This window comes from Saimiri boliviensis, chromosome 5, assembly GCF_048565385.1.
Source record: "Saimiri boliviensis isolate mSaiBol1 chromosome 5, mSaiBol1.pri, whole genome shotgun sequence".
In the NCBI taxonomy this organism is placed as follows: Eukaryota; Metazoa; Chordata; class Mammalia; order Primates; family Cebidae; genus Saimiri; species Saimiri boliviensis.
Window position 1 is genome coordinate 57645732 of NC_133453.1, and position 12494 is coordinate 57658225.

At 34.0% G+C, this 12494-nt stretch overlaps 1 protein-coding gene across 7 annotated transcripts in view; it reads left to right on the forward strand.

Moving 5' to 3' along the window:
* Positions 1-12494, forward strand: part of PDE1A (phosphodiesterase 1A) — a 524243-nt gene that overhangs the window by 275718 nt on the left and 236031 nt on the right. The gene's annotated exons all lie outside the window — the stretch shown is intronic.

Below are 12494 nucleotides of genomic sequence, written 5' to 3' on the forward strand. Positions count from 1 at the left end.
ATAGTTTCTCTCCTTCATCCTTAATTTGGGGATTCTGCCACTATTCTACAGCAGAGCAATCAAGAATGCTTAAAGTTTAACTTTACGCATAACGAAGGAGCCTTTTTTATTTTCTATTTTCTGAAATTTCATGCACAAACTCTTATCAACTCTTGAAAATATATTTTAAAAACAACTATTCAAGCACATAAATGACATAGCACTGGAAAAACTTTGGAAACATTATTCAATCTCTAGCTGTTTCTGTGGGCTGTTGCACAGTCTTCTAAATGGGAAACGTTGTGCTTAGTTCTTTCAACTGATTACAGGCAAGGGCAGTGTTTCACTGCTGTGAATACTATACCTTTCTGGAGTTAAGTGCCGGGAGATAACTTGATAGCTACTTTACCAGAGTGCACGTTTTACAGCTCGTTCGGGAATATCAGACTAGTTGTTAAAGAAACAATAGGGCAGTAGGAAAAATTTGACACTGTGGTGGAATCTATGACCAGGCTAAATGTAGATACAGTATAATGGATTGAGCTAAAGCTTAATTTTGGATGGAAGGACATTCTTTCTCTAAGAAAGCAGCCTTATCTTTACTGACTCTTTAATTCTGGATTCTTTAGTTACTTATTATGTACTTTAGAATTTAGAATAAAAAAATTAATAATTTAAGAGTATTTAGAAATTAAACACTATTTTTGCCCCTTAAATCGGATTTTTTAGAAAGTCAATTATCCATCAGTTTTGTTCTTTCCACAAAATAATATTCTAAACAAAGCAGAGATACTATGTTAGCTATGTTAAAGTTAAGTTGCAACCACTGTTTTTGGTCTGGAAGTAAATACAGGATGATAGAACGTATGAGTAAAATTTCTCTGTGGTTTTTATATAATGAATGAATAGACCTCCAGGAATATAATTATATAAAATGTGGCTATTTTTATGTACTGATTAAACATTACTACTGCATTATTAACAGCAACATTATACTTTTGTAATGCTTAAAACAAGATGTTAGCTTGAATTGTTTTAAAGCCTTCCTTTGAACATAAATTATATTTAAATTTGTATATATGGATTTAATGTCATAATCCTCATCTACTTAAATATGTTTTCATAAGTCTTATGCAATGATGTTGGTAAATAACCAAAAATCTAAAATGACTCCAAAAATATATTCACCAACCATAGTTCCTAAAACTTTCTTCCAGTTGTATGTAATATCTGTATTTTCCCAAGTGCATGTGTGACTTCAAAAAGGCATGATAGCTGCACAGATGATTCTAAACTCAAACCAGTGAGGCACAACTCACGGAGGGCACTAACAGCAGTTTGGAAAGGCAAAGTTATGTTGGATAAAATCAGATCCAACTAGCCATCAACATTATTGTATTAGCCCTTTGGAGAGCTGTTGGGATTGAGGCAGGTGGTTTTTACCAATGAGTTATGCCAAATCTTCATTTCTTCCTAATTTATTAATTATATGCTTAGGAGCTATGGGCAGGTGGATTACAACTGGACTGTACTTCCGTGCTTAGTTATATAAAGAATAAAACTTTGTGGAAGCTAAGATTCTTTGCCCAGATAGTTAGAATAAAATTTGTTAAATTCAAGTTATTGCTTCATGATGCTGATACTCTCATACTTTCACCTAGGCAATTAAATGTAGAAATGGGTCTTTGACTGAAAACAGATTGAAGCTCTCTATATGTGGGAGCAGGATTTATAGGTCATCTGGCACATCAACAGTTGGCATTGCTTTTACCAGGGTTTGATTGTGATGATGGAGAGGGGAGATGGAGAATATCTTAAAAGATTCTAATAACTAGGCTTAATTGCACAGAGAAAGTCTGGGGCTGATTTCTGTGACACAGACTTTCTGATCAGACTTTGGGGCTGATTTCCATGACACAGCTAGTTGTACTGTTAGGGGAGCTGTGAGTGGGTTAAGCTTGATTTTGACTCATTGATTCTTATCCCAAGCCTCACTTCGTTTTCTTGTCAGCCTTTCTTAAGCACCTTGTTCTCTTAGGCTTTCCCTGAGTTGTCTGGCATATTACATTGAGACATCTTTCTCAAGCCTGACTTTTGAGATACCAATGTACCAGACCTTTCCTTCTCAATATATACTTGTAACTGCACCCCACTTCCTAGGGGCCTTGCACACTGGATCTCAATCTACTTGACAGGCTAATCTATGCCAGTGTGTTTTATGTGTGCTGGTGGGGCCAGTTATAAGCTTAACAAAGATTTTATGAAAACAGTATCTCGACTGTTTAAAAGTAATTCATTTAAAATTTCAGTCATTAAGACATATTTGGCCGGGCACCATGGGTCACGCCTATAATCCCAGCAGATTGCCTGAGTTCAGGAGTTCGAGACCATACTGGGCAACATGGTGAAACCCCGTCTCTACTAAAATACAAAAAATTAGCCAGGCATGGTGGCATGCACCTGTAGTCCCAGCTACTCAGAAGGCTGAGGCACAAGAATCACTTGAGCCCTGGAGGCAAAGGTTTCAGTGAGCTGAGATTGCGCCACTTCAGCTTGGGCTGTAGAGTGAGACTTCGTCTCAAAAAAAAAAAAAAAAAAAAATTAATCCAGCATTTAAAAAAAATACGTGGCTCGTTGTCATAGTTTCCAATTTCTATATACAGGATAATTTCTCCTGTAGTTGAAGGTTCAGCTTTGATGCTAATTCCCTGACCTCCATTGATTGACTACAAGTGTCTACTTCTGAGTCCATGGTGCTTGAGGGTTCAGATATGGGGGAAAAAACTTATCTGCTTTCACATGACGTATCACTGAGGATATATCTAGATAAATGTGGTACAGGCAGGCGATGGATACCATAAAGGAAGTAGTAGCAGCCTGGGAAATTGAAATGAAAGACACAGATCTCAGGAATGACTCATTCTAAATACGTAGTGACCTGAAAGATATGAGAGCAAGAGTTTTTTTTTTTTAATTTAATTTTCAAGATTTAATTAAAATCAGTTTTTCATCAGCACAATCATCCTAAATTTCAGAAAGTAAAAGTCATCTATCAAGTGGAAAAAGCTGAGAGGTTTTGGAGTAGATGGTGAACATTGGAATTTTGTAGCTGGCTAAGATATTAGGAGGCTTGAGAGGAATCTTCCATCATATCATTTAGATCCTGCCTCTAAGAATGCCTGGGGCTCCAAAATAAAGATTTCAAATTATTTCCTGTAGTCAGGTTATCAAATTCATTTTTAAAAAATTTTCCTTGGAAATTTTAGATATATATTTTCACATCAGGTCAATGAGGCAAGGAACAAACGCTAAGTTTCTTATGGCCAAGGCAGGAGTTTATATTATCTCCTTTATGACTATCATGTGGAAGTGTGGTATCAATGAGAATGTTCAGCCCTAAGCAAATGTGCATTGTGAGTGCCTTTTGGACACGCTGTGGTTCTGCCTGCACTGGCTCTTCCAGACTGGTGTGGAGAAAACACGATGCTCCTTTTCCTCAAGAGAAACATTTTGAGTTTTATAATTTTCTGGGAAGAAAACACAATCACAAAAGTGTATTAATATGTTTTCAATCAATAATATTAAATCCCTCATCATGTAATAAAATAAAATTACTGTATATATATCTTTAAAATCCAAGATGTGAATTGGCACTTGAGATATGGGACTTTACATAGATACATTATTTAGACTTTTGAAAACCACTATTTCTATATTCCCAGAGATCTTTATCTCTGGTAATTATAATAATTTATCTCTTTATATGGCTATATTCATTAATTTGTGTTTTAATGTTAAATGAGATAACACATTCAAATGAAAAATCTTTAACTTTAGTAAAATAATTGAATACGTTTTTACCTTATTGTATACTCATCTCGCTTAGTAAACTTTCTATATTATGTGATAAATCGACCTTAGACTATAATAACAAGAAAAATCTGTTTCTTCTAATAAAATTGCATTGTTAAATTATTTGTCTGAATTTCACTGCCTCAAAGCATTTAAGCCTGGGCTTTTATGACAATTATTTTCTCTTACTTGATATTTTGTTTTATCAAATTCTATATGTGCATTTTCACCATTTGTTTCTCCAAATTCTTTCTAGAAGTATTCAGTAAAAAAGTGAATTTAAAAAGTAAATTGAAATGATTCTTACGTGTTAAACTTTAGTGTTCTTGGAACCAACAACTTTTTGAACCCCTTTCATGGTTCAAAAGTGGTTAAGTCACTTTTCTGGTGATTTTCCATTAGAAATAACACTAAAAAGCCACAAAGAAAATCATGCAAATAGTTGCCTATTAGGCCTGTAATTGAGAACAAGTCTCTACATCCAGGATCAAAGACACAAAACACAGCCAGGTTTCAAGACTAGTGAAGATCATATTGGGATCTTTACAGCATTTAGATCACATGCTTCTTCTCTTTATGTCTTCTCAGAAGCTTTATTTTCACAAGTATCTGTTAGCAGAGGGATTCTGAGTGTGTATTTGGCAGACATATTTTCTTCACATAATGATGGATATAGCAGTGGGGTGAAATAAGAAAGCTTAGAAAAAGAAAAGCACATCCTAATTTTGTTTGTGGACCTAATGGGTATGGTTAATACCTATTGCTGTTTGTAACTTACTGATTTTTGAAATGCATTACAAAGATCAAAGCCAAAACAAAACAAAACAAAAACAAAAACAAAAAAACCCCACACATTTGAATGTAAAACCGATAATGTTTACCATTAAAAAAATTTTCAGACATTACAGTGCCTTGTTATTTTTCCAGCTGTTATAAAAGTAGCTCTAATTTTTAAGTGGCCATTCCTAATAAATAAACTATGCAATAGCAAGTATTGATGTTAACACCAAGAGGGAAAATTAATAGAAAACAATGTATCTTTAGGCAAGGTATATGCATGTAATCTTTTGGATAACTCTATGAGGCAGTATTAAATCTACAATTAGTAATTTTGGTATAGAATCGGAAACAGGGTACCAATTAAAATGTGGCGAGGTGTCTCTCACTCAGGAGCTACACAAATGTTGTTTTATCAGCTAGAGCAGCTTGATGACATGTACATTTATCTTAGACATTGTTAAGATTTAGAAATGGCTTTTCAAAAATTTGGAATGATCAAAATGAGGAAAATCAAGATTATGCAGGTAAACAATCTACTGGGATCATTAATGATTTTATACCATCTGGAAAATTCTACATTTAAAGTAATCAGCCTATTTTACATAGTGTTTAAGTAAAAAGCAATGAAAAAAAAACAACAACAACCCAGTTATACTGGTGGATGCTTGTTTAAAAGATGACCTGTAGGTATGAGGGGTGGAATAAAGTTAAAGAAGTCTGCAGTATTTTTGAACATAGTCTCTTCAGTTCTGTGACTGGACATAATATATTTTTGACAGTTAGTTCTCATGGGAAATCTTCAGTTTATTTATGTATTTGATTATGGCCACTTGGACACGAGCTCTAATTGAGGAAAATTCAACATTTCCTGAGTTGGAGCTGCTGGAAGTGTATGGAGCAATTTCCAGGGCATTTGAAGGAATAGACAATATACTTCCAGATTTTCATCTTTGTAATATCCAAGCCTGCTGCACTGAAGTCTTACTTTTTGTTATGTAGAAGCATTAGTTCTAAGTCAAATTGGTATCTATGTTTAGTGTTTTGGTGTCTCCAACCTTTAGGATTTTAGGATATTATTGTTAGAAGAGTTTTTACATTAAACCAAAACAGACATTTAAATATTAATTATATGTATATTAACCAGCTGCATATAGGCTTGAAAAAATATGTGCTTTTTAATGAAAACCATCACTTCAGCTTTAAAAATATTAATATTTAATTTGACTTTTTTAAGGGCCAAAGAACTTGGAACAAATTGATTAGAAACCAATGGTAATGAAAAACAGTAGGGCTGTATCTTTATCATATGAAAGTGGCAGTTTTGTCAGTTCTAACTGAGGTAGGAAAAGAAAATCCCCACCAGGTCAAGTCGCTTTTAAATTATATCATTGAATTAAATTTGGATGAAAATAGGGATATGTCATGATCTGGGCCCACTTGTTTGTTAGAGATCTCTAACAAAGATGCCAAAGACATATCTATTCTAGCGTGATGTATCTGTGGAAAAACAACAACAACAATAACAACAACAACAACAACAACAGAAAAAAAGAGACTCTTGCTAACTTTTGGACCCATTAGGCATTTACTGCTCAATCCAGCTGCATCCAATTATGTCTAACAGTGCAGTGGCATTTTATTCGCACCTCTTGTGCTGTGCATATCTCTCATTCTATTACAATTACTTAACTAAGGGGATCAGCTCCCCTATAAAACCATAAGGTCCCTGAGGCTGGAATCAGTACTGAATTCATCTTTGCATTTCTCATAACTTTTAGTAGAATGTGTTCTATAAGTAAGCACTCACCCAAGTGTTCAACTTAAATACATACAGAGACCACATGGGTATTGTAAATGTGTGAAGTAGGATATGGTGGGAAGATAGTAGGTGGGAAACAAAAGGCATTTAGTTTGACATTTTTAAAAACACTGAAACACTAAACAGGATCTAGCTGCAGACTGCTAGCTGGTGCCCCTTGAAATGAATGAAGAGTTTGTTTTGTTAGGTTCACACGGTGGTCTACTCTTCATTTTTAGGGTGAACCAATGTCCAGTAGAGCTTAGCTGAAAATTCTGGCAGGTACATCCAAGAGGTGTGATAGGAGGATGAGTACTTGGTTATTGTTTTTAATCCTTATTAAAGAATGAGAAAATCAATATATTCTATAGCATAACTATCCTGATAACTTTTATATAATTTTGTAGCATTAAAGGAACAGATGAAGTATTTAATTATTGAATTAATAAAATGCATTTGTGTTAGCACCAACTTGAATTATTCCAGTATTAGGAAATTCAGTGCCTATAGGCATTTCAAGTTTCAACTTAACTTGTAGAAAATACTTTCTTAAATTGAAATCTGTCTTCCTGTCAGTACAACTTTTTAAAATCTCTTTTACTGGAATTGGAACAAGAAGAATTGAAACTCTCTCTTCCATAGGCTAGCTCCTTAAACATTGAAGAGATGATTGTATCAGTGATTACCGTTTATAAATCTTCCCAAAACATAGTGGCTTAAAAGATCTGTGCCTGAGGGTCAGCTGAATGTTTCTGCTGATTTGTGACAGGTTTGGTTGATGTCAGTGGGGCTTTTCCATGCATCTGTGGCCAGATGGTGGATTTTCTGTGAGCTGGCTTAAGAAGAAGAGGAAACTCACGAACATTGTCAAGGTTCTGATTAAGTTTAATTGAATTAAGTTGTTATTGTTCCACTGGAAAAAAATTAAAAAAGCCACATGACCAAGCCCAGCTTTGGTATGGGAGGGCATAACCAAAGGGTATAGATATAAGGAAGCACTTACATTGGGTCAGTAAATGCGATTTGTCTGCTCTTAAAATGCTTATGCTTTTTCTGATTCTTCTTTCCCTTAGTCCATCTGCAGTTCATTCAACCATGGAAGAGAAAGCACATAATTTGATCTTTGTTTCCTGTTAACTAGTCTGAGTGACCAGTTAGGACAGTAAAAAATATATATATGAACAAAGCAGTATAGTACAGATGACTCTCATGTGACCCGATGGTCAAACATGGCTCACCTGACTCCAGGAATATAGCATGCCTGAGATTCCTGGTTTTAAGAAGTTTTAAGAAGTTAAAAGATAAAAATGTTTCACCTAAGTGCCTAAAACATGAGCTATTGCATCCATAATGACTGTCCACATTTTCCCAATTCTTTTTCGAGAATTGATTTGTACCAAGTCTCATGCTAGCTGACTTGATGAAATTGGTTATTTTAAAAGAAGCTGAACATAATTAATTACACAATTCTGGGCAATTCCATTACAATTCCACTAAAACTGTGACATGGAAAGGAGGCTTTGAAAATAGTAATAATAAAACAAAGCTTCCTTATGCATTTGAATCTAATTTGAGTTCTAGCCATATTGTATATTCTCTTGGGCCTTAAATTTATTATCTTTTAAAAATTTCTCATTTTTATGGGATAGATTTATGATCGTGCTTTCTATTATTGAATGCTCCTAAACACTACTATCATAGGTAAATATTTTCATAAAAACTGCAAATTATTTAACCTTTCTTTTGAAACAATTATTCACAAAATGATTTTTTTTTTAATTGATATTAAACTTGTAGCTTACGAAACCAAAACAAAACACTACAAACTTCTGCATTTCTAACCAAAGATTTTGATTTGGTAGGTCTGGGGGTAGAAAGGTTTAACGTATTTCTACAAGCGCTCCAGTGTATGCTGATTCATTGCTAGATTTGGGACCCATTTTCTTAATGATATAATTTGTATACATGAGGAATGGAAAGGCAAAATAATTTGCAAAATGTTTTGGTAAGATCAACATCATCATTGGAAATATAAGCCATTTAAAAAAATTTCCTTTTTCAAGAAAAATCTCTTTTGGGTATAGTGGACTTCTGAATATGAGGAGGGATAAATTTCTCTTTTAAAAAAATCTTCAATGCTTTTTTAGGATATAGAACAGAGACAAAGTGCTGTGAACTTCAAAGCAATGATTCTCAATATTGGCTGTGTCTTGCAAATACTGGAAAATTTTTAAAAAATCCCAATATTCAGGTGGTATTTCAGACCTACTATATCAAAATCACTGGGTGAGACTCAGGAATCAGTGTTTTTCTTAAATTCCCTAAGCCATGCTTGAAAACCACAGACCTAAAGAGAAGTACAGATAAAGTACAGTAACAGAAAAGAAAACACTTGAGGGTGAACACTGAAGGGTGGGTAGTATTTTGTCAGGCAATTGGAAGAAGGAAAGAACATCAGCAAAATGGTATAGAATCAGCTAAAGCATGGGAATGTAAAAGGGCATAAAGTGCTTGGGAAAGTTTCAGGAATAGGGAGCATGCTTCAATGGCCAGCAAAGTGCTGAGTGTCTGTCTGCATGTGGAGGGATGGATGGCTCAGTTTGGTTTGGGCTAGAGAGGCCAGGGCCATATTGTGTCTATTTTGTGACTGTGTATTGTCACCCATGTGGCATGATGTTGAAACTGACAAACGCAATGAACTGAACTCTTGAGCTCAGAATTTCCAAAATGCCATTTTGTCATAGGACAACATTCCCCTGAGATACTTTGAACAAAAGCATAAAATAAGTTTGGAAATTACTTCCAGTCATACTCATTTCCCTCTTAGAGATTTACAAAGCATATTAGAAGTTTTGTAGTAAAACTAATTTACTCTAATATTTTCCTAAACACTCTATTTATGTGTAATGCTTATTAACATCCCCAGTACGTAGTGTTCCAAAGAAACATATTTTTGTTTTCCTAAATTTCCTCAAAACATGCCTTCTTTATTTTTCTGAAATTCACTGTGCTTCAGCTCGTCTTCTCTCTTCCTTTAATTATTTCATTTCTTATTTATGTTTTCTGAAAGATAGCCTGTAATCAAGAAATTTCTCCATAGTTTACATTTTTCATCTCCTCTTAGAGAAGTCAGGCAAAAAAAGTTGCCTAGTTGAGGGAATAGTTAATGTTACATAACTGTGATTATGTGAGTTTAAAAAAGGAAGAAGAAATATTTTGAAAAGATTGAGAGAGGATGAACAATGTCACATTATTGAAACAGCTGAGCATAAATTAAGAAATAACAGATGGAAGTTATGTGTGGATTATCACACCCAGGTGTCACTATACACCCAGTTGGCAGCATTTTACCTCGTCCTTGTGCCTCTTCCCTTGCTTCATCCTGAAGAGATTTTTTAAAATCATCACCCTGAAATTTACACTTAGTGAAAAGTATACAGTTCAAAATCTACAAATAATGCCATTTTTGAGGAATGAGCATTTGCAGATGTGTAGAACCCCATATTTAGTTTATATTTTAAATTTTATACATCTTTTATACTATTTGCTCACACATTTGCCCTGTAAAATGAAACCATATAGTTCCCCATTTCATAGATGAAGAGATTGAAATTCAAATGTTTACAGGAAGTTAGAGAAAAAGACATGGGACGCTGACATTAAGAACAAGCAGATTAAGTGTGGCTCGGCATTACAGATTTTGTTTTTGTAATAAATATGTTAGGAAACCTCAATGTGTATGCCAGGCGAGCAATATGGTTCTTCTTTGAGGTATAACCCATTCTCACTAGCCAAAGAAGTGATTTAAATTTTCTTAAAGATTGTTTTTAGCTACTCAGAATTATTTAATACCCATGATTTCAATGCAAGTTTTCTTTTCTAGACATGGAGAAAGAGAAAAAAAAAAAAGCCGAGATAAGTAAATTATATGTTTTCTGTGTCATATGATTTACTGTGATGATTACACAAATACAGATTTGACATGTCACAGATGATGCACTTACTAGAAAATTTAGGACCTAAGAACTGTCTCTAGAAGAAGTAAAGACAGGAGAGGAAAACAAATAAAGTTCAGGCAGTTGCTTCAAAAGTGTTTCTAAACAGAAGAGATTTGTTGCTATCATAACATAAATAACATTTTCCTAGGCAGCAGAAAGACCTTTGTATATCTTGAAGGGTATGGCTTCTAGGTTGTATAAGACTAGAACTGGATTTCAGTTTGATTTTTTAAATAGAAATGATTAAAATATAATTTGACAGCCATCCTATTATTCTATATTTTCAGACATTGTTTTCGGTCAATTTCCTAGTGTCCAAAATGCTAAGAATTCATTGTTTTAATGGTGTTTTATTTTAATGTATTTGAAACCATTCTTGGGTGCTGTGAAGCTTGCATGTTTTGTTATTTTAAAATATTTTACTTATTGTAATTTTCTGAAATATACTAAGAATTTATTTTCTGAGGAGAAAACAAATTTCACAGTTGTCTAGGCAAACAATACAAAGCCCTCAGAAGGCTATTCTCTCTCTTTTAAGAATAAAATACTTTAAAAGTCTTTACTGAAGGCAACATATTTTATGTGGTACAGAGTGGTAAAGACAGAATTTTAAATAAATGATTCCATCTCTAGGGTAGAACCATTATTTCATCATGTTTACTTCAATAGCAATCTATCCCAAATTGTTGCTAATTTAAAAAATGGAAAATACGTTCTGACTACAGTCTAAGGATCTGAACAACTATACCAAGTGACCCCTGAGCTAAACATATAAATATAATTTCTTCTCAATTATTCTGTACCAACTTTTAGACAAATTGATGTAGAAGTTGAGCTCCTAAAGTTGAAAATTTTTGATCCGTATGTTTAATCTGGATAATTTGTTCTGCTTTATCCTTCTTCCTGCTTACCAACACATAATTTCCCCCTCTCCCTACTAGCTCAATTGGAATTTAGCTCACTCATCTATTTAATGAAAGTGATGTCAACACTGAGCTAATGAATCTAATTTTTTTCCTCATTTAGATGTCTAGATAACAATATGATGCTACCCCTTCCCACTGCCTTCTCTTTTCTCTCATCCTTTCTCCCTTGACAGAAACCAGAATGCCTACCATTTTCTATGTGAGAACAACTTGCTACATATCCAGAAAACAAATGGTTATGCCAGTTACTATGTTATCCTGAGGAATTCTACCTACCTCTGTAAACAAACATTAGGACATTTAAGGCCACCTGAGATCTGTGAGTTTATATCTGAGCAAATAGTGGCCTTAGGACTTCTAGATAGATGTCGTTTCTGGTTTTCCCCTAAAGAATGAGACCCCTGGGGGGTCTGAAATTTCACATTTAAGACTCAGACTAGAATGCTTAGATGATACTTTCATAACTTACTGAGTTACTTGCAGAAGTCCATTATAGCCATTCTAAAATAATTTCCTCTTATCTATTCCATCTAGTTACAATTCAGTCTCTATCTTCCATTCATTTATCTTCAAAATGTAGACCAGGAATTCTCTGCTGCTTCCATATTTTTTCATTAACTTCTTCAGTCCTTTGTGAATACACCTCTTCTCTTAATCTCAGCTCTCTTCTATTAGGTAATCCTCAAATTTACATGCTCAGATCTCAACTCTATTCTAAGTGACAATTCACATTTCTTTACATTTCTTAAACATGTCCACCTGATAACCTCCTGATACCCAATACTAATCTATCCAAAAAATATTTATAATGCATAAATTATAAGTTCAGAAGCACATGAATGAATATCTCTCCAAACTTTGTCCCTTTCAACACTAGTGTGCCATGAGATTTAATAGATTTAACACGCACATACGTGCACACAAACATAAACACACAGATACACACAGACACAAAATTACAAGAGGATTTCCCAGAACTTTATAATGTTTATGTTAAATGTAAATATTTAAGCCAAAGATATGATATTTAGTGGTTCCTAAATTGACAGTGAAGCTTTCTTTGTGCCTGATATCTGTAAACATATCAGTCTTCAGTAAATTGTTTGAGAAATATTGCTTAAAGGAACAGCAGTGGCCCTTTATTTTCTACCAAGTGAAACA